General features: G+C 36.6%; 1 non-coding gene across 1 annotated transcript; it reads right to left on the bottom strand.

Moving 5' to 3' along the window:
* Positions 1–24,025: 24,025 nt before the first annotated feature.
* Positions 24,026–24,097, bottom strand: TRNAW-CCA (transfer RNA tryptophan (anticodon CCA)). The gene has a single exon. It is a non-coding gene; the product is annotated as a tRNA-Trp (tRNA).
* Between the last annotated feature and the right edge of the window lie 898 nt (positions 24,098–24,995).

Genomic DNA, 24,995 nt, shown 5'->3' with positions numbered 1-24,995 from the left:
ATTTCTTTGCATTGATCACTGAAGAAGGCTTTCTTATATCTTCTTACTATTCTTTGGAACTCTGCATTCAGATGCTTATATCTTTCCTTTTCTCCTTTGCTTTTTGCTTCTCTTCTTTTCACAGCTATTTGTAAGGCCGCCCCAGGAGGGGCGAAATCACATTTAGAATCAAACCACATACCTGCCAGAGACTTTCAGAGGGCTCAAATAAAGCCTTGTGTGTGCCAGGACCCAGACACCCCACAGAAACTGAGCCAGACCTGTGTTTGAGTCTCCTGTAGAGGTACTGGACAGCAGTGACCTGCAGCAGAGGCTGTGGGTGCAGCTACCTGGGTCACACAGCCTGTGATATAAGACCTCTTGGAGGAGGTCGCCGTTAACCCCACCATAAAGCTGCCGAGCAGATGACCCACAAACTGCAGAACAATTACACCAAAGAAATTCTTGTACTGATCCTAGAAAGTTCTAGGATCCATAACAAATTTACCACCCTGGGACTCTGGCAAAGGGACTGAGAATGCCCAGAGAATTTAACTCTGGAGGCCAGTGGGATTTGATTACAGAACTTACACAGGACCGGGGAAACAGACTCTTGGGGCACAAACAAAACTTTGTGTGCACCAGGATCCAGAAGAAAGGAGCAGTGACCTCAGAAGAGACTGATCCAGACTTGCCTGTGAGTGTCCAAGAGTCTGTGGCAGAGGGGTGGGTCGGGAGTGGCCTGCTGCAAGGTTGGGGGCACTGAGTGTGGCAGTGCATGCACAGGACCTTTTGAAGGAGGTCACCATTATCTTCATTACCTCCACCGTAGTTTGGCCTCAGGTCAAACAACAGGGAGGGAACAGAGCCCCGCCCATCAACAGAAAATTGGATTAAAGATTTACTGAGCCTGGCCCCGCCCATCAGAACAAGACCCAGTTTCCCCCACAGTCTAAGCTTCTTATTCTTATCCATCAGAGGGCAGACAGACTGAAAACCACAATCACAGAAAACTAATTAAATTGGTCACATGGACTACAGCCTTGTCTAACTCAATGAAACTATGAGCCATGCATGTGGGGCCACCCAAGACAGATGGGTCACGGTGGAGAGTTCTGATGAAACATGGTCCACTGGAGAAGGGAATGGCGAACCACTTCAGTATTCTTGCCTTGAGAACCCCAAGAACAGTATGAAAAGGCAAAAAGATAGGACACTGAAAGATGAAATCCCCAAGTTGGTAGGTACCCAATATGCTACTGGAGAAGAATGGAGAAATAACTCCAGAAAGAATGAAGAAATGGGGCCACAGCAAAAACAATGGCCAGCTGTGGATGTGACTGGTGAAGGGAGTAAAGTCCAATGCTGTAAAGAGCAATATTGTATAGCAACCTGAAATTTAGGTCCATTAATCAAGGTAAATTAGAAGTGGTCAAATAGGAGATAGAAAGAATGAACATCAATGTTTTAGGAATCAGTGAACTAAAATGAATTGAAATGGGCAAATTTAACTCAGATGACCATTATATCTACTACTGTGGGCAAGAATCCCTTAGAAGAAATGGAATAGCCTTCAGTCAACAAAAGATTCTGAAATGCAGTACTTGGGTGCAATCTCAAAAACAACAGAATGATCTTTGTTATTTCCAAGGTAAATCATTCAATATTACAGTAATACAAGTCTATTGCACAACCAGTAATGCTGAAGAAGCTGAAGCTGAAGCTGAATGATTCTATGAAGACCTACAAGACCTTCCAGAACTAACACCCAAAAAAGATGTCTTTTTTATGATAGGGGACTGCAGTGAAAACTAGGATGTTAAGATATACCTAGATTAATAGGCAAATTTGGCCTTGGAGTACAAGATGAAGCAGGGCAAAAGCTAACAGATTTTAGCCAAGAGAACATACTGGTCATGGCAAACACACTCTTCCAACAACACAAGAGAAGACACTACACATGGACATCACCAGATGGTCAATACTGAAATCAGATTGGTATTTTTTGCAGCCAAAGATGGAGAACCTCTATACAGTAAGAAAATCAAGACCAGGAGCTGACTGTGGCTCAGATCATGAAGTCCTTATTGCAAATTTCATACTTAAATTGAAGAAAGTATGCAAAGATGGGCTCGATAAAGGACAGAAATGGCATGGACCTAACAGAAGCAGAAGATATTAAGAAGAGGTGGCAAGAATACACAGAAGAACTGTACAGAAAAGATCTTAATGACACAGATAGCCAGGATGGTGTGATCACTCATCTAGAGCCAGACATCCTGGAATGTGAAGTCAATTGAACCTTAGGAAGCATCACTACAAACAAAACTAGTGGAGGTGATGGAATTGTGACTCTGTTAGACTTTGCCCTGATTCATTTTGTACTCCAAGACCAAATTTGCCTGTTGACTTCCTACTTTTGCATTCCAGTCTCCTGTAATGAAAATGACATCTTTTTTGGGGTATTGGCAATATTTCATCCTCTTTTATGGCCGAGTAACATTCCATTGTACATATATATCACACCTTCTTAAGCCAATCATCTGTTGATGATTACTTGGGTTGCTTCCATATCTTGGTTATTGTAAATAGTGCTGCTATGAACATTGATGGGTGCATATATCTTTTTGAAATTATATATATATATATTTCTATATATACATATAACCAGGATTGAAATGACTGGATCTAGTGAATTCTAGTTTTAGTGTTTTAAAACTAAAGCTTCATACTATTTTCCATAGTTCTTACCCCAGTTTACATTTCCACCATTAGTATAAAAGTGCTAACTTTTCTTCACATCCCCTCCAGCACTTGTAATTTGTAGACTTTTCAATGATCACCATTTAGACAGGTGTGAGGAAAAATCTCATTGTGATCTTGTCTTATATTTTTCTAATTAGCCATGTTGAAAATTTTTTCACATTCCTGTTAGCCATCTGTATGTCATCTTTGGAAAAATATTCAAATCTGCCTGTTTTATGATTGGATTGTTATTTTGATACTGAGATGTATAAGCTACTTATAAATTTTGGATATTAGTCCCGTTATTTATAGATATTTTCTCCCATTCCCTTAGGTTATCTTTTCACTTTGCCAATGACTTCCTTGCTGTGTATAAACTTCTAAGTTTGATTAGACCCCGTTTGCTTATTCTCTTATTTCTTTTGCCTTGGGGAATAGATCTAAGAAGATATTGCTATGATTTACATCAAAGAGCATTTCACCAATATTCTCTTCTAGGACTTTTATGGTGTCATGTTTTACGTTTAGGTCTTTAAACTTTTGAATTTCTGTATATGGTATGAGGAAATGTTCTAACTTCATTGCTTTACATGTAGCTCTTCAGCTTTCCCAGCACCAATTATTCAAGAGACTCTTTTCTCCATTGTATATTCTAGCCACATTTGTCATAGATTAATTGCTTATAGATGGGTGGGCTTGGTTCAGAGCTTTGTTTTCTGTTCTCTTGATCTGTGTGTCTGTATTTATGCCTGTACCTTGCCATTTTGATTGATATTGTTTTGTAGTATAGCCTGAAATCTTTTTTTTCCCTCAGGATTGTCTATTTATGGTTTTTGTGTGTGTGTGTTTACATATAAATTTTAGGGTTATTTGTTATAGTTCTACAAAAAAATATCCTGGATATTTTGATAGGGATTACATTAAATCTGTAGGTTGGTCTGGGTAGTATGAGCCATTTCAATAATACTGATTCTTCTAGTCAAGGGTACAGGCTACCTTTTCATTTCTTTGACTCATCTTCATTCCCTTTATCAATGTCTTATAGTTTTCAGTGCATACGTCTTTCACCTTCTTGGTTAAGTTTATTTCTAGGTAACTTTTGATGCAATTTTAAATGAGATTGTGTGTTTATCTTCTCTGATATGCTGTATTTCTTTCCACAAAAAAAATGAAATACTTCTGTATTTTTAATTTTGTATGCTACAATGTTGGGCTAATAGAATAAACTTGGAACTATTCCCTCGTCTTCAAAGTTGTAGAATAATCTGAGAAGGCTAGGTATAATTTTTTATATGTTTGGTAGAATTTCCCAGTGAAGTCCAGTGTCTTTCTTGATAGTCCAGTGTTTGAGGAAACTGGCATGGATTGTTTTTTTTTTTTTTTAAGAGGACAAAATAGATGAAGTTGTGGTTAAAAGGAATGTATGTGTACCAAGGCCTCTGTAACTATATGAGTTTGTGTAATATACTGCATGAAATGTATCTTGTAGCATTTCTTCTCAATAATATAATTTCCTTAGAAATTAGTTTGAAAGCCATAAAAAGGGCCTGTAATAGAGGAACTATAGAGGTGCCATTTGTAATTAAGACACTTATATTAGTAATAACATATGTACTTCTACAAGTTGCCAGGTGTCGATGTTATTATACATTATAGACTGTAATTTTTAGATGTTTTGGAAAAGAACATAAATGTTTTCAAAACGTTTAATGAAATGAATAGCAGCCAGAAAAGTCAAACCGCTTAAAGCCTTACTGTGCTAATACTAAAAACATTTTTTTTTTGCAGTTCAGTCACTCAGTGGTGTCCAACTCTTTGCGACCCCATGAATCCCAGCATGCCAGGCCTCCCTGTCCATCACCAACTCCCGGAGTTCACTAAGACTCACGTCCATCGAGCCAGTGATGCCATCCAGCCATCTCATCCTCTGTCGTCCCCTTCTCCTCCTGCCCCCAATCCCTCCCAGCATCAGAGTCTTTTCCAATGAGTCAACTATAGTATTATCACACTGAAAGTATGGGTTGTCCAAGACTATTGGTGTTATTTAAAAAAATTTTTTAAGGTGTTCTGCATATTTCAAATAAAGTCTTGATGTAGTTCAATAGCTGGAAACATTGTAACAAACAATGTTCTGGCCTTTAAATTAGTTGCTAGGAAACTGTAAGACCAAAGTCAACTTTAACAGCACTGCTGCTGCTCTGCTTTACTGCAACATGTTACTAGAACAGTGTCATTTGCTTCCTGCCTTTGAAGATCTCTGTCCAGAAGGGTCTTTGCTAAGTCACTGAGATTCATTCCAAAGGGTCAGATGCTGAACACTCAGACTGATGGCATGAACCATGTGATAAAAATGGAGGCAGTAAAAAAAAAAAAAAATGGAGGCAGTATGTGTAGTTGAGATCTTGAATGCGAGGGCTTTTTCTGTCAGCTGCCATGATTGACAATGCTACTTGTTTAAGTTGTTCTTTCCCAGAAGGCTCCTTGAGAATTACTTTGTGGTCCTTACTGACACCTTTAAACTTTCAATAACCATTATTCTTACACTTATTTTTTAATCCTGTCATAACACTTTCCATCAGAATTATATTGATTTTTGTGAAAAATATAATAATCCTCATAATGACTGGATTTCTTCTATTTCTACCAGAAAAAAAAAAAAGCTATTAAAATGCTTGCACATCTGCCTCAAACTGGTAGTATGCATTTAAAATACTTTCGTAATAATAAATACCACATGGACATATGTAGCCAGTAAAGGGTTTCCGTTTTTATGACACTTGCTTCTCAAAAACAGACATATTCTTTAAAGGAAAAAAAAATTGCCAGCTCTGAATTGATTGACATTTGTTTACTTAACTCTCTCCTTTTGAAAGCCTGCACACCTATTTCAACCTTGAACAGTTTCCAACTGTGGTATACTGGAACATTTTTTCATTTATTAAGTTCAGTGTTGCCAACCCAAACAAAGTATAATCAGCGATGATCCGAGCAGACCAAGCTGTCTAGCACCATACAATGTATCTGCATACTAATTTCCAAATTCCCTCACATTTCCAGAGAACTAATGGGATCATTTTCATTCTGTTACAGCAACTCAACAGTTACTGAATCACCATCTGTGTTTTCGTTAACCTGAATCAGATATGAATTCTGTTATTGCAAGGTAGAGCAGCTTGTTTAATGATTCTTAATCTTTTCTTTAATTAAATCATGCAGCCAACCTGAAAAATCTATCTTAATGCAAATTAGGAGCTTTTTTGGCATTCGCTTACAGTAATGCACTAATAAGGTTAATTTATGAAGGTTCTCTTCCAGTCTGTACAGATGATATTTGTTCACTGCATATTTTTAGCATATTGTCCCTTTTTGTAATATTTTAAGTAATAAAAACATAGCTATTTTTCACTTACACAAATGAGAGATACTGTAAGCAGCACTCTGTTAACCAAAACTAAGTACAAAAAATATAAAGAATTCTACATAAGAAGAGAATTCATTTTGTTGAGTTTCAAATGCCAATTCTCTGGAAATAACTGTCTCTCTCTAATCATTTTCTTTTTTCTTAGATATATGAAAAGGCAGAGAACTGAATAATTAGAGGAGCACTTACCTTGAACATTTTTTTTTCCTTTTGGACATTAGTAATATAAACAGTAAATAAAATAGTATAAAATTATCCTATCAAAACTTTGCAGTTACATACTTATTACAAGTTATATTTTGAAAATTTAAAAATACCTCATCTACATGATATTTTCAATTAGGTATTATAATAAATATTTCTTGTAATGCTACATTCAGTATAAATACACAATCATGGAGCTGGAATAGATTATAAGAAATAGTTCAGGATAAAACAAATAGCAGCTTGTAAGAACAGTGGGATTAAAAGTTAATGAATGAAAGAATAACACTAACTATTCTCATATTTACAAATGGGGCTTTTCTTTATGATAGAGTTAGCCACTGTATGAATTAGTATCCTCTAAATTTAGGTTTAGCATTTGAATAATGCCAAAGATGGTTACGGAGAAGGCAATGGCACCGCACTCCAGTACTCTTGGCTGGAAAATCCCATGGACGGAGGAGCCTGGTGGGCTGCAGTCCATGGGGTTGCTAAGAGTCAAGACACGACTGAAAGACTTCACTTTCACTTTTCACTTCCATGCGTTGGAGGAGGAAATGGCAACCCACTCCAGTGTTCTTGCCTGGAGAATCCCAGGGACGGGGCAGACTGGTGGGCTGCCGTCTATGGGGTCTCACAGAGTTGGACACGACTGAAGCGACTAAACAGCAGCAGCAGCAAAGATGGTTAAAGAAAGAAAGAAAGTGAAGTCGCTCAGTTGTGTCTGACTCTTTGTGACCCCATGGACTGTTGCCTACCAGGCTCCTCTGTCCATGGGACGTTCTAGGTAAGACTACTGGAGTGGGTTGCCATTTCCTTCTCCAGGGTGTCTTCCTGACCCAGGGAATGAACCCAGATCTCCTTCATTGTAGGCAGATGCTATACCGTCTGAGCCAACAGGGAAGATTAATTAAGGCAGAATATAAATAATCTGCCTAAATTTGTTATGGTAAGCATACGAATTTGAGAGTAACATATATGCTAAGCATATTATACACATATACATGTAGTGATGTGAATATAAACAGGACATCAGTTCAGTTCAGTTGCTCAGTCGTGCCTGACTCTTTGCAACCCCATGAATCGCAGCACGCCAGGCCTCCCTGTCCATCACCAACTCCCGGAGTTCACTCAGACTCACGTCCATCGAGTCAGTGATGCCATCCAGCCATCTCATCCTCTGTCATCCCCTTCTCCTCCTGCCCCTAATCCCTCCCAGCATCAGAGTCTTTTCCAGTGAGTCAACTCTTCGCATGAGGTGGCCAAAGTACTGGAGTTTCAGCTTTAGCATCATTCCTTCCAAAGAAATCCCAGGGCTGATCTCCTTCAGAATGGACTGGTTGGACCTCCTTGCAGTCCAAGGGACTCTCAAGAGTCTTCTCCAACACCACAGTTCAAACGCATCAATTCTTTGGCGCTCAGCTTTCTTCACAGTCCAACTCTCACATCCATACATGACTACTGGGAAAACCATAGCCTTGACATAGTTGTCCTTAAAATCTTTAATTTATTGGAAGAATTACTAACTCACAGGGTTTTTGGATGTGACTTCAAGTAGCTGGCAGTATCTTCCTTGCCTGCCTGTGTGTATGCTAAGTCACTTCAGTCATATCTGACTCTTTGCAACCCTGTGGACTGTAGCCCACCAGATGAGATTCTCCAGGCAAGAATAACAGAGTGGTTTGCCATTCCCTCCTCCAGGGGATCTTCCCGATCCAAGGATCAAACCCACATCTCTTCCATTTCCTGCACTGGCAGGCAAGGTTTGGCTAACTAGCATGATTGTATACTAGTTAGATTGTATACTAGTTATTCACTAAGAATGAACTAATCTTTTAAAAGATTACTAATAACTTCTACCCCATGTTACATTTTAAAATATCCTACAGTAGAATGCATTTAACCTATGAAATAAACTGTATACTTGTTTTTTGTTTTGACCTCACCTCTCAGTTGTGTGAAATATATTACAACTTGTTTCTTTAGAACGTAATTGGGTATAGGTTACTTCCAAAAGGAAATTTCCTTATCTTTTATTTAGGTGGAAAATTAAAAATTTTTTAAAATAACTTTTAGGTGATTTCATTATGGAATTCTGTAATACGAATATGTCATTCATCCCCCAAAGCACTGGAATAAGGTATAAGTAAAAGAGGAGTGCTGTGGCCTTAAACAAAGTAATAAATTGTAATGCAAATCTTGACCTGTGGGTTTATATCTACTAGACTTTGAAAAGATAAACACAAACTGATTAATGAGGTAACAAATATATTATTGCCTTTAACTTCCAAAGTCCAGTACGGCTGTTGACTATATTATACCTCTAGGTTAAATTCATTCCAGAGGGAATTGGGCCCAACAGAAAGCATCAGTCATTTAGAGAATAATGATATAGCTTAATTATATTAGAAGCAAAGCAAGACACCAGTGTTCAATTGGCACTAGCAAGCAGGATAAAGTATTTCAAATACTTTGGGTCAGAGATTAGAAGATATATTAAAGATGTTCTTGATATGAGTGAGGTCCTTTTATTTGAACCAGATGACACAGAAATAGTTTTATCTAAGAAATTTGTAAGTTACATTGGCTTTTTATTTCTTTGAGGCAGAATCTATAAAATACTGAATTATTACCTTACAGTAAAGCTGCTATTTTAAGAATTTTAAACTAATATTGACTGCTGTCAGATCAGTTTCTAGATTTATTGACCTTAGAAGTAAATATAAACTGAGGTGAAGGCGAGGTCAGATCAATATTTATCTTGTGAATCAATAGATTCTGATATTACCAAAATTGAAGCTCAATAAATATATAAGGTTGATACAGAGAAAACTTATCAGAAAGTTTAGTTTTGAAATTTCCTTAGCAAAATTGATTTGCCAGTTTTAAATATGCAATTTTATCATGCCATCAGGGTATACAGAAGAAAATAATTCTGCATAGTAGTCCTGAGAACTTAAACTATATAATAGACATTGGCAACGTTCCTGTGTAGAGTCTTCTCTTGCGTTGCTGGAAGAGGGTGTTTGCTATGACCAGTGTGATCTCTTGGCAAAACTCTGTTAGCCTTTTCCATGCTTCATTTTGTACCTGGCCAAATTTGCCTGTTACTCCAGGTATCTCTCGATTTCCTACATTTGCATTCCAGTCCCCTATAATGAAAAGGACATCTTTTTTCGGTGTTAGTTCTAAAAGGTCTTATAGGTCTTCATAGAACCATTCAGTTTCAGCTTCTTCAGCATTACTGGTTGGGGCATAGACTTGTATTACTGTGATATTGAATGGGGTGGCTTGGAAATGAAAAGAGATCACTGTCATTTTTGAGATTGCACCCAAGTACTGCATTAGGTGGCTTAAAACTCAACCTTTGAAAAACTAACATCATGGCATCAGGTCCCATCACTTCATGGCAAATAAATGGGGAAACAATGGAAACAGTGACAGACTTTATTTTGGGGGGCTCCAAAATCACTGCAGATGTTGACTGCTGCCATGAAATTAAAAGACACTTACTCCTTGGAAGAAAAGTTATGACCAACCTAGACAGCATATTCAAAAGCAGAGACATTACTTTGCCAACAAAGGTCCATCCAGTCAAAGCTATGGTTTTTTCCAGTAGTCATGTATGGATGTGAGAGTTGGACTATAAAGAAAGCTGAGCACTGAAGAATTGATGCTTTTGAACTGTGATGTTTGAGAGGATTCTTGAGAGTCCCTTGGACTACAAGAAGATCCAACTGGTCCACCCTAAAGGAAATCAGTCCTGAACATTGGAAAGACTGATGCTGAAGCTGAAACTCCAATACTTTGGCCACCTGATGTGAAGAACTGACTCAATGGAAAAGACCCTGATGCTGGGAAAGATTGAAGGCAGGAGAAATGGATGGCAGAGGATGAGGTGGTTGGATGGCATCACCAACTCAATGGCCATGAGTTTGAGTAAACTCCGGTGTTGGTCATGGACAGGGAGGCCTGGAGTGCTGCAGTTCATGGGGTTGCAAAGAGTCAGATACGACTGAGTAACTGAACTGATAGACTGATACCAAATGTTTCTATCTCCATGAGACACATGTTTTTTCAATCATATGTTATCAAAGTTGTTTCCTCATTTTACCTCTTATTTACCTGCCTCAGAAAGAAAAAAACTGGAAAATGTTTGCTGAAGAGGAATTTTGTTCAACTTTTGATGCCACATCATTTGAAATGTGGTTTCTGAGATGAACTATAATTGCTTGGTTTACTTGTATCTTCATCTTTATAGCTCCTGTGTACTCCAAGGTACCAATATGTCTTAGTCCATTCAGGCTGCTATAACAAAATATCGTAGACTGGGTAGCTCATAAAGAATAGAAACTTCTTTTTAATGGTTCTGTAGGCTAGAAGTCTGAGGTCAGGGTGCCAGTATAGTTGAGTGAGGGCCCTTTCCAGGTTGTAGACTTCTCATTGTGTCCTCACGGGATAGAAGTGGGCAAGGGAGCTCTGTTTTCTCTTTTATAAGGATATCAATCTCATGACCTAATTACCCCCAAAACATTTTAATGACTAATATCATTGCATTGGGCATTAGGATTTCAACATATGAATTTAGGGGAAAAATAAATATTTAGACTGTAGCACTTGCATACTGTAACACAAAATTTTAATTTTTTAATTTTTATACAACTTTAAAGGTTACTTTCCAGTTAGTTATTACAAAATACTGGCTATATTCCCTGTGTTGTACAATACACTGAGCCTTATACCCAAGAGTTTTGTTATCTCCCACTTCCCATCCTTATATTGCCCCACCGCTAGTAATACTAGTTTGTTCTTATATCTGTGCATCTGCTTTTTTTTATATATCCAGTAAGGCAATGGCACCCCAATCCAGTACTCTTGCCTGGAAAATCCCATGGACGGAGGAGCCTGGTAGGCTGCAGTCCATGGGGTCGCTAAGAGTTGGACACGACTGAGTGACTTCACTTTCACTTTTCATTTTCATGCATTGGAGAAGGAAATGGCAACCCACTCCAGTATTCTTGCCTGGAGAATCCCAGGGATAGAGGAGCCTCATGGGATGCCATCTATGGGGTTGCACAGAGTCGGACACGACTGAAGCGATTTAGCAGCAGCGGCAGCAGCAGCAGCAGTTGTATTTTTTAGGTTCCACATATGACATAGCATACAGTTTTTTCTTTCTAACAAATTTCACTTAGCCTAATGCCCTCCATCCAAATCTATCCATGCTGCTAAAAAACAGCAAAATTCAGTTCTTTTATGACTGGGTAGCATTCCTCTGTGTGTGTGTGTATCTCACACTTTTATTCATTCATCTGTTGATGGACGCTTAGATTGTTTCCACATCTTGGCAATTGTAAGTAACGCTTCTATGACCACTGGAATGCATGTGTCTTTTCAAATTCATGCTGTTTATTATTTTTTCAAATATATACTCAGTATATATTTTATATACTGGGTCTTATGGTACATAGAGCCCTGATGGCTCACACGGTAAAAATCTGCCTACCTATGCAGGAGACTCAGCTTCGATCTCTGGGTTGGAAAGATCCCCTGGAGAAGGCAATGGAAAACCACTCCATATTCTTGCCTGGAGAATTCCATGGACAGAAGAGCCTGGCAGGCTATAGTCCATGGAGTCGCAAAGAGTCTGACATGACTGAGCAACTGAACAGGCATGCATGTTAGTTCTATCTTTATTTTTTGAGAAAATTCCATCCTGTTTTTTCCACAATGACTGTACTGATTTACACTTCTACCAGCAGTGTACAAGGGTTCTTTTTTGCCAAGTAGTTGTCAACATTTGTTATTTGTGTTCTTTTTTATAATAGTCATTCTGATGGATGCGAGTTGATATCTACTGTGGTTTTCATTTGCATTTCCCTGATGATTAGTGATGAGCATCTTTTCATGTGCCTGAAAGCATGAGCATCTTTTTATCTTCATTTCCACTTTAGAAAAAATGTCTATTCAATTCTATTTTCAACTGAATTATTTTTTGATATTAAGTTATATAAGCTGTTTATGTATTTTGAATATTAATACCTTGTTTGCATCATTTGGAATTATTTTCTCTCATTTGCTCTGTTGTATTTTTCATTTTCTTGGTTTCCTTTTCTATAAAAAGCTTTTACAGTTTTTCATTACTTTAATATTTTAATTTTTTGGAGTATAGCTGATTCACAGTGTTGTTAGCTTCAGGTGTACAGCAAAGTAATTCAGTTATATATGTACATATATTCAATATTTTATAGATTATTTTCTCATATAGGGTATCACAGCATATTGAGTATAGTTCCCTGTGCTATACAGCAGATCCTTGCTGGTTATCTGTCGTACAAATTGGGGTGTGTGTGTGTGTGTGTGTGTTCATCTGAAGCTCCTGATTTATCCCTCCCCTGCCACATTTCCACTTTAACTGGAAATTTGGTGACTTTAAGTTTGCTTTCAATATCTCTAAGTCTGTTTATGTTTTGTAAATAAGTTCATTTGTGTCTTTTTAAAAAATTTAGATTCCACATATAAGTGGTATTTGTCTTCTTGGGTTCAGTTAGTATAATAATATCTTGGTCTATCCATATTGCTGCAAATGGGATTATTTCATTTTTATGACTGAATAATATTTCATTGTATGTGTGTGTGTATGTGTGTGTGTGTGTGTGTGTGTGTGTATATATATATATATATGTATATATATATATATATGTATATATATATATAATGTAAATCACTGGGCTTCCCAGGTCGTGCAATGCTAAAGAATCCACCTGCCAATGCAGGAGACACAAGAGACATGGGTTTGATCCTTGGGTCAGGAAGATCCTCTGGAGGAGGAAATGGCAACCTACTCCAGTATTCTTGCCTGGAAAATTCTATGGACAAAGCAACCTGGTAGGCTACAGTCCATGGAGTCACAAAGAATTGGACATGACTGAGCAGCTGAGCACATACACACATACACAAATATTAATATACCACATCTTCTTTATCCATTCCTCTGTTGATATTTAGGTTATGTCTGTCTTGTCTGTTGTGATACAATGAACATTGGGGTGTGTGTATCTTTTTAGATTATGGTTTTCTCCAGATATATGACCAAGAGTGAGACTACTGGATCATAGGAATAGCTCTGAATTTAGTTTAAGCAAGCTTCATCCTGTCTCCATAATGGCTGCACCAGTTTACAATCTTCCCAACAGTGTGTGTGTGTGTTGGGGGCGTCCCTTTTCTTCACACCCCTTCCAGACTTTTGGTGAAGGCCATTCTAACTGGTGTGAGGTGATACCTCATTGTAGTTTCGATTTTTATTTCTGATAATTAGTGATGTTGACCATCATCTCATGTGCCTTTTGGCCATCTGGATTTCTTCTATGGAGAAATGTCAATTTAACTATTTTGCCCATTTTTTGATTAGGTTGTTTTTTGGATATTGAGTTACGTTAATTGTTTATTTTGGAGATTAATCCCTTCTCAGCCCCTTAATTTTCAGATATTTATTCCCATTCTGTTGGTTTCCTTTTCATTTTGTTTGTGGTTTCTTTTGTTGCACAGAAGCTTTAAATTTAATTATGTCCCATCTGTTTTTTGTTTGTTTGTTTGGTTGGTTTTCATTTTGATTATTCTAGGAGGTAGATCTAAAAAGATGTTGCTGCAATTTATGTTAACGAGTGTTCTTGTGTTTTCCTCTAAGAGTCTTACAGTGTCCCGGCTTGCATTTAATTCTTTGATCCTTTTTGAGTTTATTCTTATGTAGAATGTTAGAGAATTTTTTTTTAACATGTCACTGTTCAGTTTTCCCAGCACTACTTACTGAAGATACTTTTATCCATTGTATATTCTTGCAACTTTTGTTGTAGACTATTAACCAGAAACATGAGTTTATTTGGGGGCATTCTGTCCTGTTCCATTGATCTATATTTCTTTTTTTGTGCCAGTACCATACTTTTATGATTACCATAGCTTTGAAGTATAGTCTGAGGTCAGAGAGGCTGATTCCTCCTGCTCAGTTTTTCTTTCTCAGGACCGTTTTGGCTCTTTGGGGTCTTTTGTGTTTCCATGTACATTTTAAATTTTTTTTTCTACTTCTGTGAAAATGCCATTGGTAATTTGCTAGAGACGGCAATGAATCTGTAGATTGCCATGGATAATATAGTCATTTTAACAATATTGATTTTTCTAAATCAAGAACCTGGTATATCCTTCCATCTGTGTCATCTTTTGATTTCTTTCATCAACATCTTATAGTTTTCAAAGTACAGGTATTTTGTCTCCTTAGGTAGGTTTATTCCTAGTTATTTTATGCTTTTTAATGTGATGGCAAATGAGATTATTTCCTTAATTTCTCTTCATGATTTTTTGTTGTTAGTATATAGGTATATAAATGATTTCTGTGTATTAACTTTGTATTGTGCAACTTTACTGAATTCATTGGTGAAGTCTAGTAGTTTTCCAGTAGCATCTTAAATTTCTATGTATAGTATTGTGTCATCTGTAAACTGACTGTTTTACTTCTTTTCCAATTTGGTTTTCTTTCTCTCTGATTGCCATGGCTAGGATTTCCAAAACTATATTGAACACAAGTGGCAAGTGTGAACATCCCTGTCTTGTTCCTAATCTTTGAGGGAATGGTTTCAGCTTTTAGCCATTGAGAATAATGTTAGCTGTAGGTTTGTCATATATGGCTTTTATTATGTTGAGATATGATTCCTCTGTTTTCATTTTTTGGAAAGCTGTTATCAAAATGAATGTTGAATTTAGTCAAAAGCTATTTCTGCCTCTGTTGAGATAATCATATGATTTTTATTCTTCACTTTGTTAATGTGGCATATCACACTGATTTGTGGCTTTTGCAGAATCCTTGCATCCCTGGGGTTGATCCCACTTGATTATGGTGTATGATCCTTTTAATATATTGTTGGATTTGGTTTGCTAGTATTTTGTTGAAGATATTTGCATCTATGTTTACCTGTGATATTGACTGCAATTTTAACTTTAATTAGGTCCCATTTGTTTATTTTTCATTTACTTTAGGAGACAGATCCAAAAAATACTGCTACAATTTATGGTAAAGACTGTTCTGCCTGTCTTCCTTTAGTTTTGTAATATCTTCACTGATGTTAATTAGCAAATCTATTATTTCCTCATAATTCCTGATTTCAGATTCTCGAGTCTTCTCAATCCCTCAGGTAAGTTCCAGATAATAAAATGTTGGTCCAGTGTCTATTGAAGGCCACATATGGGTAGGAAAATATGAGTGAAAAATTCACAGAACATATAATCTGTGCCCTTCACACTCTTTGTTCATCAAATATGGAATGGCAGAGCATCCTAGACACTGAAAAATATTTAGAAAGCATTGTGTAGTTAATTAGGGATTGTTAAATTGAAAAACATGTGCATGAGGCCTAGAGATATGAAGTGTGGTCACATCAGGGAAGACTGTTGAGGTCCTAAATAAAATAAACAAAGAAAACCCAAGAGAACAGAGAAGAGAAGAGATGAATCTTTGTCAGAACATTTTACGAAATGAATATTTTGATTTAGAAAATTATCATGGAAAAATACTTGCAGACAAATTTATAAAATCTTATATACAAATTCTAAGCTGGAATATGACCTTCATTATTACAAATTGTCACATTTTCCCCAGTCTACAGGAAATTTGTCCTTGTCTCAAATCCTGTATCCTAATGACTAAGCTCTTCTCTTCAGTCATACTTCTTTCAGCTTTTGGAGAACAGAGAATGTGATTTATGTATTCATTATACCACCTTCAGTGCCAAGGAAAATACTTTGTACATAGTAGGTCCTTCTTCAACAAATGTTATTGGTCAAATAAAGCTTCATTGAAAATTTTCATTTCTGTGGTACATCAGTACTGTCTACAACTAGAATTGGTTGTTAATGTATTCCCTGAAAAGTTTCATACCCAGATGTCTATGAAAAAAGATACTGCTGCAGTTCTTAGTTAAACTTGTTTTATTTTTACTCTTTCTTTTGTGTTCCTAAGGCATTTTGGATATGACTCCAATACAATGTACATCACAGTTTAAAGAAATATTTATCTTTTTACTTGCTATACTAGATTATGTTTTTCTGAAGAGAATGGACTATATCTTCTTTTCTTGGCATCTATGGAAAGAAATGTTAGATCTTAAGTATCTGTGACTCAATCTTTGTTGAAATAGAATCCTTAAATATAGAAAATTGTGATAAATGAGTTATTATAATGAAACTAATTCTACCAAATGAGGAGGGAAAACTTTTAGGACTGCTTCTTTTTGCTGTGAAGACACCTCCTTAATTTGTGAAAAGTAGGAGGGAGATAGAAGACTGTAAATTCTTCAGTTTTTAACATGTCCTCCAATTTTGGCAGATTTTATCAGGTCTTTTGCACATAGCTGATTTACTTTCAAGTACGAAAACAAATTCTCATAGGTTTACAGGCTAAGTGAAAAAACTTTATATTTTAGTGTGAATGCTAGTAACTTTGAAGTACACGCTTATCTGAATAATCCAAGCATAAACTAACAGGAATGACTTTTTTTTTTTTTTCCTGAAGAATGCAGCAAAGAGACTGGTAAGTGTTAGCAGGCAGAGAGAGGGGACCAAGAAGAAGACAACCATTTCAAGGTATAGAAGTTCATTGTTAACTTGACAGACAGTTCTAATGGACAACATTGAAATGCTTCTTTGAAACTTAGGAGCTATGCTTTACTCAGATGCGAGGATTATGTGTTTTTCAAAGTGTGGTCTGTGAGTAGGGTGACCATATTATCATCCAAACCTAACACTCTCAAGAGTCAAAGGGGGCATTCTTAATATGTTTACCACTAACATTAAGAACGGGCCTCCCTGGTGGCTCAGATGGGAAAGAATCTGCCTGCAATGCAAGAGACCTGGGTTCCATCCCCAGATTGGCAAGATTTCCTGGAGGAAGTCATGGCAACCAACTCCAATATTCTTGCCTAGAGAATCCCCATGGGCAAAGGAACCTGTCCTGGTGGGCTACATTCTATGGGGTCGCAAAAAGTTGGACACGACTGAACAGCTAAGCACAGCACAGCATTAAGAAGAATGCTGGGGTAATCCAGTTCAGTTGGGGTAGATCATCACCTTGAGTAGACCACTTGTAATGGTATTATCTAGGGTATTTTAAAATGTGAATTCCAAGCTCTAGTCTAATCTCACTGCATAAGACAGAATCCCTAAATCTGGACTTGGATTCTACTTTCTAATAAGTACCCTAGATGGTACAAATGTGCATTTTTATGTTGTGGAAGTTGAAGTTGAACTGATTAGTCAAAAAGGTGAAATTCTACAACCTACCCCTTCATGCTGAGTTCACACTTGCCAGAGACAATTTTAGTCCTAACAACACCTAATATGTCAGACTCATGGTTCAGTAAGATTTGAAAGATTTATGATATAAAATTTTATAATGGGGACATGTATTGACCTACAGATCCCCTATTTTATAATTATGGTCCATAAAATCAAGCTAAGATGAATTCTAGCCTTCATACAAATTTAGATGCTTTTGCTATATACCACCAATGCCTCCTGGTGACACCCCCTTCTCCCACAAAGAATATTACTCCCAATCCCTAGGATCCTCAAAACAGTAACTATACAATGGAAAAAGACAAAGTTTCTGCCCTTAAAAAATAAGGAAAAAAATATAATCTTGAAAGCAAGTATTTTAAAAATCACAACTAACTGAAAATACTTCAAGATCACATTAACTTAACATACATTCCAATAGATTCAACTAAAATATCTTTCTCAGAAAATATATATTCTCAGAAAAAGTTTTTCAAAGTCTGTCACTATTGCACATATCACTCACTACAGTGATTTCTATCCTGTAAAAGGCAGAGCACAACATCAACCAGAACCCAAGAAGAAATAAATTTATATTCAACTTTTCCAAAGCATGACTCTTATTGTGCTTTTTTCTAAAGAATGCTTATCTGCCAAGAAATAAGCAAGGGCAGGAACAACCAACTATAACAAGAGGAAGGTTGTTATTTTAGCATCACTTGTGATATATGCAGATTTCTATATTTAAAATGAAATCATTAAAATTACAGCTTAAATGTTTAAGTATTATTTGACCTAAAATAAAGAAATAAATTCACCAGCTGTAGTTTCTCAAAGCTGAAATGACTGTCTCATCTAGAACAAAAAAGGAACCATTTGTTTGATACCATTTTTGATGAATTATTAATTTTATCACAGCTAAGATGACAGCTAATATTAGAACATTGAATTATTAATTTTCAAATGTGCAATAAAAAAGCAGAATAAACATAAACTGAGAAGTGTTTTACGTATGGGTTACATTGCTTACATATTCTATTTAAGAAAAATACCAAAGGAAACAGAAGGAATTAAAAATCTTGTCAACACTTCTGATGAATTCGTTTACTCAGTACTTTCTATGCCACTTTAAAATATAAAGCACAAATAACATTGCATACTGTCTGATAATAAATGTTATTATTGAACACTAAAGATATACATTATCCATATTGCAAATCATCTTTGTGTAGTTCCAAGCAGGATAGTTAAATTACAAAGTGCTAATAAGAGTGAGAAACATCTGTGGTCTTAAAGAATTCACCTCTAATCTTTCTAGGATTATTTTATGGAGAGATGAAAATTGTTTCTTCAGAACAGCTTCCAGTTGGTTTTTTCAGCCATTATGTTTTGTCATGACAATTATTCCTGTTATTTCATAGAATAAAACTTACAGAGCCTCCGGTTTTCCTCAACTGTTTAAAGTGGTGAAGTTTAGGTCCAAAAGTAAGGATAGTATCTAAACAGCTCTGTCGCTCTGGGGACCAGTGCTATACCCTGTCAAATACCTTCCCATGAATCTCCCCTGAACTCCTGAGCCTTCAAAGCTTTAACCCTCGACTTCTGAATAAGAAAGTGTTTTCTTGGTATTGGTGTCATAAGCACTCCAGCAGTGTATAACAGAATCACTGCTCAGAGCAAAGGGAAAATTATGGAAGATGCAGAGGGGAATGTAGACTGATGGATATTTTTAGGACATGATTCCCTCTCAGAAGGAAGAAACCAGTTGTTCATCCCAGAGTTCACAGGATTTAATCTGGATAAAGGGTAATTTTTTTATATCCATTAAAATACTTGTTTTAAATTATGCCATTTGTTATTTAGGCACATGGAACAGGGAGTACAAAAAGGAAGATAGTTTCACATTAGGTAGTTTTTTTTTTTTTTCTTTTCAGTAATGTAGGACTCCAGGTAATAAATAATGACTTACAGCTTTTCTAATTTAGATAAAAATGATTTTAGCCAGATATGCTTTTGCGATAATATTCAATCAATAATTTTAATCACTTTTTATACTTCACTATTGCCATACATCCCCTACTGAAGGTTCTATGTAACCTGTTAGATTATTTTATCATTTATTCTATCTTGTAATTAAAACATATGCTTTATATATTATAATACATATTAAGTGACAAGCTAATAATCCAGTTCATATATTAAAGGAGAATTAGCTTTTGCTTTCTAAGCCTTCTTACTCTCATCAACTCTGTAAAATATTATATATGCATCTGTTTTATTTAAGATTAAATAACTTGCCCAATATGGCATAACTGGTAAGAAGCTGAGTTAAAATTCAAATGTGTATCTGTGTGGATTTAAATATTTTTTCAGTTAATATATCTCCCTTTTGAAAATTCACAATATATGTTAAATTATTAAATTGTCTGAAAGCTCAATATTGCGTAAGTTAACGTAGCACGTGCTGCATTGTCTACAGAATTCACTAAGTCCTTTGTAAAAACCCCTGAGCTCTGTACTATTACTACTTTTACTCCAAAGGGGGAATGAGACTTGAGAAGTGAAGTAAATTTCTGGTCACTAACAGAACTGGGCTTTGAGCTCAGAATGGTGACTCTCAGCTGTGGTTGGGTATTATGCTCATGTGATAGACTATATTGATATAGGCATGTATAACACAACATTCTAAACTGAAAATATTGAAAATTATAGTCAAGAGACTAATGGGTACTGTGGCTCCTGGAGTCATCAGGAAGAAGAGATTTCAGGTGCATCCTTAAACAGAAAGGAGAATTGAATCAACTCCCTTATAGAGTATGCTGGGTGCTCCCTTCTCCTTGAAAAGACTCATCTTTGAGTCTCAGATCATCTGATTGTCTCACCCAATATCCCTCCATGTTACAGGTATGTTTGTTGTTGTTGTTGTTGTTGTTGTTGTTTTTTAACAGATGACATAGGTTCCTCTCTCTTTTTGCTTAAAGGTTTAATTTGTAAGGTGGTTGTCATTTTACCCAATAACACTCCTGACATAATTTCTGAGGATTTCAGTACCCACATAGTCATAGATGATCTTACTCATACCCTGGCCTCTCTATTCCTTGACCGTCTCTCTACCACTGACTTTGGCCTCTGGTTTTTTTCAGTTACCCACTCCTAATGTCCTATGTTATATCTTGCTCTTAACTATAACTCAGCTGTTTCTATAATGAGTTCAAACCCTCTCATTCTTGCAGAACCATGGCATAGTCTTAGAGCTAGTTTCTCAGCTCTAACAGTTCTTCAGACACAACTATCACACCATGTTTTCATTTTTCCTCACTCCCCTATATCCTAACATATTATCATATGCAACTGAATTCCATAACCATTATCATAAAAATTCCCTTATATATACCCTCATTTTGTTTGCCCTCTTTTCTCCTCTTGGCACTTACTTGACAATTCCTCGATCTTAATTTAAACTCAGGTGAGCCCTTAATGTTGTCAGGCAGTCACACTCCTTTCCTCTGGCGCTTTCATTCTCTCACATTCCTAAATGACTATTTATGACCTTTGCCTCTTTGCTCCATTTCCAACAACTCATCCCCCATCATCACTCACATGGATAACAGCCTTGCTTCCCCATTTTAGTGTGAAATCTGAGCAATCAGAAAAGTACTTCCTGGGACTTCCACTGCGATATTTATTCACTCACTACCTACTCAGTCTTTCCTTTTCTTTCTATGCTTTTGGCCAAGGCCAAACCATTAGATCTCATACTTTCTTGTATAATGAAGGATCTCACACCAAAAATTCTCTATTTTATATACTTATTACATTATATATATTCCATTTGGTCTAATGTGTCACTTAAGGCCAGTGTTTCCTTATTGATTTTTCTGACTGGATGATTTGTTTATTGATGTAATTGGTGTATTTAAGTCCCTTACTATTATTGTGATACCATCAATTTCTCCCTGTATATCTGAGACATGTATATCTGAGATAAGAAGGATACAATAAAATGATCAAGGGATCAGCCCAACAAGATATAAAAGAAATGTAACTATATAACATTATAATATTATTATAACATTATTGTATATGTAACAATATAACATACCAAACATAGAAATCTCTGAATACATAAAACAAATACTAATGGAAATATAGGAAGAAATTGACAGCATCTCTCCCCTTTTTAATTATGAACTATTTTCTCCATTCTGGATCATTTCTAACAAAATACAAACATGCATTTAATTGCCCCACATTTTGTCTAAAAAATAAATGCTTCTTTTTATTTTGCCCTCCAACAACTAGTCCGTTTCTCTATTTTCCTTTACAGCAAAATTCACCAAAGAGATGTCTATATTCAGTTTCTCCAGTGTTTTACTCTTTTTCTTTGAACCCACTGCAATCAGGCTTTTACACTCACCTTTCTAACAGAATTGAACAGCAATGACCTTCAAACCTAAATCTGACAGCTAATTTTTAGACTTTATTTTATTGAACCTATCTCTGGCAGTAGACATAATATTTTCCTTGAAAGACTTTCTTCATTTGACTTCCAGAGCATCATATCTACTAGTTTCTTTTTTTTTTTCTAACTCAGTAGTTGCTTTTCTTCTATTTACTATGTTGATTTTTCATCTTCAAGACTTCTTTTTTAAATGTCTATTTGTTTCCATCTAAACTTTAGTGACTTTCTGAAGACTTATGGCTTCTAATACTATAAATAGGCTATATATCACCAAATGTTTATGTCCATCCAAGACCTTTCCAATGTATTACAACTCAATAAATCCAACTGCATAGTAGATACCTGTCCTTAAATATCTAATAAGCAAATCAATTTTAACACATCCAAATACAGTTCTTCATCATCTCCCAGAAGTCTTGATCTGCACCTTTTTAAATCTCTAAGTATTTATTTCTTCCTATTACCTAGGACAGATATCTTAAAATTGATCTTGATTTCTCCTTTTCTTCTCAGTCCACATTAAATCAGAAAGCATATCTTATTAGCACTATATTTAAAATAGATCCAGGTCACAGTCAGCCCTATTCTTAAGATTCTAGTCTCATCCCTATCTGTTCTCACACATATTATCTCAGTAACCTTCAAATTGTTTTTCCTTCCTTTGTGCTTGTTTCCTATGGTAGAAATGGCTGTATTTATGTGTATGTTTTACTTGAAAGTAAATGCCCAAACAAGGTCAAAATTTCCCTGATCTATAGCATATAGGTGGAGTCATGTGGATAATTCTAGCCAATACAATGCAAGGTTGTTAATTGTGCAGAACTCATTTTTTATGTTCTCTTTTCCTTCTCCAGAAACCATGAAGATGTTTGCAGAACACCGTTAGATGACAAGATGGAAAGAATACTGATCCCTGTGTCACTAAATAGAAGAGAGAGATCAGGAAATCTACCCATTCAGAAACATCCACCCTGGGATTTGTTACAATAAATGCATATTTTATTAAGTCCCTGAGATTTTGGGATTCTTTGTTACAACAGTTATACTATCTTAGACATTAGATAGTACAGCCTACTGCTGCTGCTGCTAAGTCACTTTAATTGTGTCCAACTCTGTGCGACCCCATAGACAGCAGCCGACCAGGCTCCACCGTCCCTGGGATTCTCCAGGCAAGAACACGAGTGGGTTGCCATTTCCTTCTCCAATAGTACATCCTATTCTCCACCAAAGCTGTCAGAATGAGCCTAAAAAGACACAGGTCAAATGAAATCACTCTTTTCCTCACTTACTTAATGCAGTCACACAGGCTTCCTAACTATTCCTGGAATGCACCAACCACTGCTTCGTTGCAGGCCTTTTACTCCCTTTTTCCTATGCCTGGAGTGCTCTGCGGATAACTCTTTGTATGTCTATTCCCTTATCTCTTTAGTCAATCTCTTAGTGAAACTTTCCTTGACCTACGTATTTAAAATGGAATCTAACTTTCACTCTGACATCTTATGTGGCCCTTACTCTTAGAATTTTCTCCAGAGGAATTGTTACTATGTCACATACTCAATTCTTTGTTGGGTCTGACTCCTAGCACTTATAAGTGTGTCTAGAACATTTCAGGAACCCAGTAAACATTTGTTAAAGAATGAATTAGCTCAACTAACTCATTACACTTTTCATCTTTTCAAGCATTCAACATACATTAGTTCAAAACATGTGGGGTTCTCTGGCCTAGATAACCCTAACCCACTCACATATACATCTTATCCTTTTGAAGGTGAAGTCGCTCAGTCGTGTCCGACTCTTTGCGACCCCATGGACTGTAACCTACTAGGCTTCTCCGTCCATGGGATTCTCCAGGCAAGAATACTGGAGTGGATTGCCATTTCCTTCTCCAGGGGATCTTCCCGACCCGGGGATCAAACCCGGGTCTCCTGCATTGGAGGCAGACGCTTTAACCTCTGAGCCACCAGGGAAGCCTCATCCTTTTAACACACCTTTAGTACAGGTATCAATTTAGGTATCATTTCCTAAAGCCAGAATCCCAGTTTCTTTCTGTTGATGCCTCCCTTCCATTACCTATTATGCTCTGCTTATCTGTTATCACACAAGTTTTCCTATGGTATTATAAAGTCACTCACCTAGAGCTAGACATCCTGGAGTCGGAAGTCAAGTGGGCCTTAGAAAGCATCACTATGAAAAAACCTAGTGGAGGTGATGGAATTCCAGCTGAGCTATTTCAAGTCATAAAAGATGATGCTGTTAAAGTGGTGTACTCAATATGCCAACAAATTTAGAAAACTCAGCAGCGGCCACAGGACTGGAAAAGGTCAGTTTTCATTCCAATTCCAAAGAAAGGCAATGCCAAACAATGATCAAAACTACTGCACAATTGCACTCATCATACATGCTAGCAAAGTAATGCCCAAAATTCTTCAAGCAAGACTCCAAAAGTATGTGAACCAAGAACTTCCAGATGTCCAACTTGATTTAGAAAAGGCAGAGGAATGAGAGATCAAATTGCCAACATCCGTTGGATCATTGAAAAATCAAGAGAGTTCCAGAAAGACATCTATTTCTGCTTTATTGACTATGCCAAAGCCTTTGACTGTGCAGATCACAGCAAATTGTGAAAAATTCTTGAAGAGATAGGAATACCAGATCACCTTACCTGTCTCCTGAGAAATCTGTATGCAGTTCAAGAAGCAACAATTAGAACTGAACAAGGAACATGGACTGCTTCCATATTGGGAATGGAGTATGTCAAGGCTGTATACTGTCACTTTGCTTATTTAACCTAATGGCAGAGTATATCATGCAAAATGCCAGGCTGGATGAAGTACAAGCTGGAATCAAGATTGCTGGGAGAAATAT

Source organism: Capricornis sumatraensis, chromosome 3 (assembly GCF_032405125.1).
Source record: "Capricornis sumatraensis isolate serow.1 chromosome 3, serow.2, whole genome shotgun sequence".
Classification (NCBI taxonomy): Eukaryota; Metazoa; Chordata; class Mammalia; order Artiodactyla; family Bovidae; genus Capricornis; species Capricornis sumatraensis.
Note: the sequence above shows the minus strand (reverse complement) of the source record. Positions and strands in the feature narration are given on the sequence as shown.